Below are 7594 nucleotides of genomic sequence, written 5' to 3'. Positions count from 1 at the left end.
AAAATTAGCGTTCCTACCAGTGATCTGTAGTTAACTTAGTACACTGCGGCAGCTCTGAATCAGATGCCAAGAACACCTTTTCCGTCCGATTCACAGGGTGTCCTCATTGATGTTCTGTGCTGAGGGCATCAATATGATGTTCAGTGATACGTAACTGTTTCTATTCTAGGGGATACATTTGACTGTTTATAGAGCACGAGAAACAGCCTAATGTTCACCTGCTGACAAAATGAACATGACTGAGATGGATTCCTGGCATTGAAGCTGTGAGCAGTGATCAGCTGAGTTCAGGTGTGGCTTACAGCAGGCAGGAGTGTGATGGGTCTCAGATCCCCAAAAGGCCTTTTCATTAGATCTGGACAGGACAAGAGATTTTCTTAGCTGGGTAAAAGCCAGAAGGGTTCAGGAATTTGATGTGTCAAAGTTACCATGTCCCATTTATCAGGGGATCTTTAATTATTTTCTGATCTTCTCACATCATGTTGTAGGATATTTGCCAAAAGCCAAAAAAGGAAATCAAACTGGACTGAGGAAGAATTGAATGGGTTGGTTAGGACTTGTTTCTAGTTTGAGAAAACTAGGGTATCTGTATGATTCATTATCTAAACAAGGACATTTTGAGAATGAAAGGAGGCACTACTCATAATCACACCAGGGGAACAAAGTATAAACTTGCACAGTCCTAGGCAAACAGAGATGAACTTCCACCGTTGCAATATTCCAACTGAAATAGGGTTAAGCAATAAAGGAGATTCGCTGGCCCATGTAACAAAAAGTCCTGAGGCTGAGTGGGCTTTGAAACAGCTCTCCCAGTTTCTTTTAATGTCTCCACTCTAACTTTTGGATGGTAGCTTTCACCTAAGACTAGCTCTTTCTATGGTCATAGATGGATGCCAGTGGGAATTAGACCTCTGTGCTTCCTTTTTCACATTCAGTAACAGAAAGAACACTCTGTCCCAGTATTGCAAGCAAGAATTGCAAGGTTCAGACACTTAGGTCATGTGCCCACTGCTGTATAACTGACACGGCCAAGGAATGTCTTATTTGACTTCAACCAGTAAGGACCAACCATTGGAGATGTGAGTGGGGTCAGTTGCTTACAAGTGCTCAGGGCAGTTTGGAGATGAGTGGCTTTTTTCCTTTAAAATCTAGGTAATGTTAACAAAAAAAAAAGAAAAAGAAAAAAAATGAGGGGTGATGAATACCAGCAAATATCTGCTTTATTGGAAACAAACCTGAAATTTAATAAAGTGACTTCCTTTCTACTGTGATAGTTAGGGGAAGGACTCTAGTGACAGGCTTTCTAGGGGCAAACTCAGGTTTTACCCTTAATAGCCACGTGACCTTGGACAATTGTTTAACCTAAGTGTCATTTCCTGAATCCGGAAAATGGGAATAATGATAATGACTGCTTTATATTGTTGTTATGAGATTAACTGAGACAATATTTGCTAAGTGTTTATGACAGTGGCTGGCACAAAGTGCTCTACAAATCTTAGCCTCTATGGTAATGGTCAATTACATGACTGTTTAGAAGGACATTCATGGGAATTTGTAAAGAAATGCTAAGGTGTCAGCAGTAAAGGAATCCATTTACTTGGTTGAAGGAGAAATAATGAAGGCAGGAATAAGAGATGAAGGAAGGGGTAGGGTGAGGGCTGCATCAGGGAGAGAAGAATGATCCCAAACAAGTAGATGAGTAAAGTCAGGGTTTGGAAAATTTTAAATGGTTCCATGTCCAAGGTGAGTCAATCATTCTTAAACGTCACAACAGACTCTCCCAGGAGCCTTTTGCAATGTTTCATGGTCAAGAAAATCTCGCTTATATTCTAGATAAATCCCTGGTTGTCACATAAGACCATTTTATGTCTCCACACAGGATAAAACATGAGTAAAAGGTTTTAGAGACATGGAGAGCTGAGATGGAGCTTCAGAGATGTTGCAGAGGAAAAGTGACAAGGCTTAGTGACATCCATTTCTTAGTGACAGGGAGAAAAGGATAGAGTCAGATGCAGGCCTGTGATTGTGGGCATGAAAGACGAGGGAGACAATAGTATCTCTGAAAAAGAAAGAGAGGGGAGAGGTGGGTCTGCTAGATAAGGAGTTGGATTTATAAATATAAGGTGGTGGTATTACCAGAGCTTTGATAGTAAAATCAAAATGGGGCCAGAATAGTAAAGAAGACATTTTCTCTTTTTCTCTGTCTCCTCTTAGATAAGTAGGAAACTAAAAAGAGAAGAAAGAGAAAGATGTGGCCAATGATAACTTTTAGCAACTGTATACATACTGGCAAGGTTTACTCATTAGAAATACATCAAAAATGGGTGCTATCTAGTCCTACTTTTGTAAAAAAAAATTATTTATTTAATTATTTTTTAATTTAAGCATATTACAGGGATACAAATGTTTAGGTTACATATATTGCCTTTGCCCCACCCAAGTCAGAGCTTCAAGTGTGTTCATCCCCCAGATGGTGCACACTGCACCCATTAGATGTGTGTATACCCAACCCCTCCTCCCTTCTCCTACCTTCCCAACACCCGATGAAGGTTACTACTCCATGTGCACATAAGTGTTGATCAGTTAATACCAATTTGATGGTGAATACATGTGGTGCTTGTTTTTCTATTCTTGTGATACTTTGCTTAATAGAATGGCCTCGAGCTCTATCCAGGATAATACAAGAGGTGCTAGATCACCATTGTTTTTTGTGACTGAGTAGAACTCCATGGTATACATATACCGATTTTATTAATCCACTCATGAGCACTTGGGTTGTTTATACATCTTTGCAATTGTGAATTGTGCTGCCAGAGACATTTTAGTGCAGATGTCTTTTTTATAGAATGCCTTTTTTACCTTTGGGCAGATACACAGTAGTGGGATTGCTGGATCAAATGGTAGTTCTACTTTTAACTCTTTGAGGTATCTCCATATTGCTTTCCACAGAGGAAAGCAGTGGGACTTTGTTTGCAGTCCCACCAGCAGTGTATGAGGATTCCTATCTCTCTGCATCCACACCAACATTTATTATTTTGGGACTTTTTGAATAAAAGCCATTCTCACTGGAGTTAAATGATATCTCATTGTGGCTTTGATTTGCATTTCCCTGATGGTTAGAGATGTTGAGCATTTTTATATGTTTTTTGGCCATTAGTCTGTCTTCTTTTGGATAGTTTCTGTTCATGTAGTTTGCCCACTTTTTAATGGGGTTGTTTGAGGTTTTTTTTCTAGCTGATTTTCCTGAGTTTTACATAGATTTTAGCTATCAGCCCTTTATCAAATGTGTAGCATGTGAACATTTTCTCCAATTCTGTAGGTTGTCTGTTTGCTCTTGTGATAGTTCCCTTGGTTGTTCAGAAGCTTTTTAATTTGATCAGGTCCATTTATTTATTTTTGTTGTTGCTGAGCTTGCCTTTGGGGTCTTCTTTATAAATTCTTTGCCTAGGTAAATGTTATAAGAGTTTTTCCAACATTTTATTCTAGAATTCTTATAGTTTTGTCCCTTAGGTTTAAATCTGTTATCCACCATGAGTTGATTTTTGTGAGAGGTGAGAGGTGCAGATCCCATTTCAGTCTTCTACACGTGGCTACCCAATTTTCCCTAAAAACAAGAACTGTATGATCCTCTCAATAGATACAGAAAAACATTCAACAAATTTCAATACCCTTTTATGATGAGAACACTTAACAAAATAGGCATAGATGATATAAGCCATATATGATAAACCCATAGCCAACATCATACTGAATGGGGAAAAATTGAAAGCATTCCCACTTAGAACTTAGAACCAAACAAAGTTGCCCTCTGTCACTGCTTCTATTCAACATAGTGCTGGAAGTCCTAGCCAGAGCAATCAGACAAGAAAAGGCAATCAAGGAAATCCAAAAGGGGGCATAGGAGGTAAAACTATTGCCCTTTGCTGATGATATGATCTTATATCTAAAAAACCCCAAAGATTCTGCCATGAGACTACTGGAACTGATAAAAAAAATTCAGCAAAGTCTCAGGTTACAAAGTCAATGTACACAAATCAGTAGCATTCTTACATGCCAACAACAGTCAAACTGAGAACCATATCAAAGATTCAATAACCTTCGCAATAGGAACAAAGAAAATAAAATACCTATGAATATATTTAGCTAAGGAGGTAAAAGATATCTACAGGGAAAACTATAAAACACTGAGGAAGGAAATAGTGGAGGATGTAAACAGGTGGAAAACCATACTGTGTTCATGGGTTGGCAGAATAAACATTGTTCAAATGTCTGTACTACCCAAAATGATCTACAGATTCAATGCAATCCCTATTAAAATACCGACATCATTTTTCACAGATCTAGAAAAAACAATTTTATGCTTCATATGGAACCAGAGAAGACCCCATATAGCAAAAGCAATCTTAAGCAAAAAGAACAAATTGGGATGTATCAATATACCAGACTTCAAGCTATGCTACAAGGCTATGGCAATGAAAACAGCATGGTACTGGCACAGGAACAGATACATAGACTAACGGAACAGAACTGAGAACCCAGACATAAAACTATTCTCATATAGCCATCTAATCTTTGACAAAGCAGACAAAAACATATGCTGGGGAAAATAATCCTTATTCAATAAATAGTCCTACTTTTTAATGTGAGTGTGGGAACAGGGGGCTAGTGGTAGTAGCAGTTGACCTTTCTTTGCTTCACAGGGCCTTTTGTAACAAAAGTGATATTTCCCCCCACCCCATGCCCTATCAATCAAGTGAACCTTCTGTCTTATAAATGCAGTTTGAACCATTTACACCCCACACATATTTATAGCAATTTTAGTTTTGCTTTTCTATGTTTCCTTAGATTTTCTATGGGATTGGATTTGGGTAGACTCTTGCATTTAAAAAGAAATTACATTTTCTTAGGATTGTTTCTTCTGAAGACAAACTAGATTATCTAAATTTTGGTTGTTTATTAATATAACTAAAGTTAAGTTCTCTAACAATTAAATACATTTTCATTACAAAAAGTTATCTGACAATTGGAGCCATTAAGATGCACAATGGAATTGTGATTTGGATTTTTTTAGGGAAAGAAGCAAAGTGAGGACCTAGAGATACATGCTGGAGCAATCTCCTTGGAAGGATTCAGCATGAGTAGATGATAAACATTTAAAGGAGAAAGGAAGGGTTTGCTTAAAAAAGTAAATCCGTAAGTCACTTCTAAATTTGAAGAAAACAAAATTGGAGTTGAAGAATAAGTAGGTTTCCTATTGCCATTTTTCTTTGAAAAAATAAACATTTTCTTAAAAAATAAAAAAAAGTAATCTGATGTTTTATAAGTACTTAATTTAACTTGATATGCAGATAGTACCTAGTAATCTTTTTGCATTGAAAATAATTAAGAATGAGGCTCTATTTCTCAAGTTTTTACTTTGATTTGAGAGGTACAAATATCTAGTTGTATCACTGATAGGAAATTGAAATCTTAAAATGGATGATGTCCCATTCAAAAGAGAAAATGTGAAAATAATTTGTTTTTCTTCTGTTTTTGCTCTCTCAGCACATTTTGTTTGGGAGACCAATTATGGATTTTTCCTATATAATTATCTTATATTCATTATCAAACTGTTGGCAAATAACATGCTTTTTTTTGCAAATAGTAGTTGTTCAATGATTGCAAATAAATAAATGAAAGAGTAAATAAATAAATGTATCCATTATACTTGAGAAAAATTAATTCAGAGTCCTGAGTTTATTCATGAGAAGCATTGAAATATTATGTATATGGGTGCAAAGTTATAGATACAAAAATGTTGTGTTTTATATTTTAAGATATATCTGACCCAAATTTATTAATATGTTTAAGAATTTAATGCTTGCTTAATCACTTGACCTACTACTGTCCACTAGTCTCAATTATTTAACAGCTTAAACTGACACTTAATAAGTATGTAAATGGAAAGCACCCTAACGTAATACAGGTATCTTCCTAAGTGCCAATTATATGCCTCAACATTCCCTTCAATTTGAATGTGTTAGTAAGAATCTAATTACACTGGTTTATAGCTGATGGAATTACAGAAGGAGAAGATTTCTCTCCTACATACTTATTAGACTTCAGTAAGTGTTCCTTTGCAATCTGTTGCTATTCAATTACCAAGTAATAACTGTCTTAATGAATCTAATTGAAATGCTTATTTCAGACTCCTATCACACCAAAAAAGAGGCTTACTTGGAGTGCTTCCACTGGATGGGGCCTGACGTGTTTATCCAGAAAGAAGTGACTTCCCTGGGAAGAGGTTCACATCTGTGAAAGCCTGGGCGACATTTCAAGAGCATTCATGTCTCTCTCATTCACGTATCATAAAACCGACGCCCCTCCACAAAAACCTTGCTACTTAAGCCTACGACTAAGTGAGCACTCACACACTCATTCTGCCTGCATTTTTCCCTCATCATAAGAAGGGTTTTTTTAGCTTTCGTCGATAGAGACAAAATAATAATAATGAAAATAGTAATATTAGTAGCTACTATCTAAAGGGTACTTACTAGCAGCCAATGCTGCCTAAACATTAGTTTAATCTTCACAACTCCCCTTAGAGAGGTATATATTGTTTTGTCCCTATTTAACAGTTTGGGAAACTAAATGTAGCTTAGTTTTTGGAAGAGGGCAAATCCACACAGCTTATAGGCTAATAAATGGTGCAGATGATGATGCAACCGCAGGCCAACCGTCTCTGGGGCCTGCCACCTGTCTGCATAAACTATCACAAAAGAAAGGACTTGAAAGGAATATTAGCATTTAGTTGATGCATCCTTTTGTTACTTTGGAAATTGAAGCTTCAAACTCACACAGCAAAGATGGGACTAGATCCCAGTGTCCTAAGTCCCAGTCCCGTCTGTGCACTTTAATCTAAATCATGGGGCATTGTTTAAAGACAGCAAAATGACTACAAAACAGAAACAGCAACAAAACTCGTTGAGTTAGATGTTCTGTGTAATACTCTTCCCATCTCCATCCTCTTGTAGCATTTGTTTGGATCAAAAACTGGGACATAAAACTCATTCATCTCAAGGTCATACGTAGGATTTGTTGAAAGAATATATAAAAGGACACTGTGAAACATACCACTGTATTTATTTTCTTAAACAAGAAATAAAAAGTTTTATTGGCCCAAATACAAAGATGAGATCAATTGTGAAGATGGCAAACATTTTGACAAGGCACAATTTTCATGCAGATTCTGTGAAGCTGCTCCTCCTTCCTATTTTCTTTTTAGAGATGGGGTCTCTCTCTATTGCCCAGGTTGGAGTGTAGTGGCAAAATCATAGCTAATTGTAACCTTACCTCAAACTCCTTGGCTCAAGTGATCCTCCTCTCTCAGCCTCTCAAGAAGCTGTGATTCTGATATGCCACCACACCCAGCTAATTTTTTACATTTTTTGCAAAGATGGGGTCTTGATATGTTGCCCAGGCTAGTTTTGAACTCCTGGCCTTAAAAGATCTTCCTGAGTTGAACTCCCAGAGAAGCTTCCCCTTTAAAAACCACTCCTGGAGACCTGGGCATGGCCACAGGACTTCTGATACAGACAGACTAAGCCCAGGGACT

This window comes from Microcebus murinus, chromosome 6, assembly GCF_040939455.1.
Source record: "Microcebus murinus isolate Inina chromosome 6, M.murinus_Inina_mat1.0, whole genome shotgun sequence".
NCBI lineage: Eukaryota > Metazoa > Chordata > Mammalia > Primates > Cheirogaleidae > Microcebus > Microcebus murinus.
Note: the sequence above shows the minus strand (reverse complement) of the source record.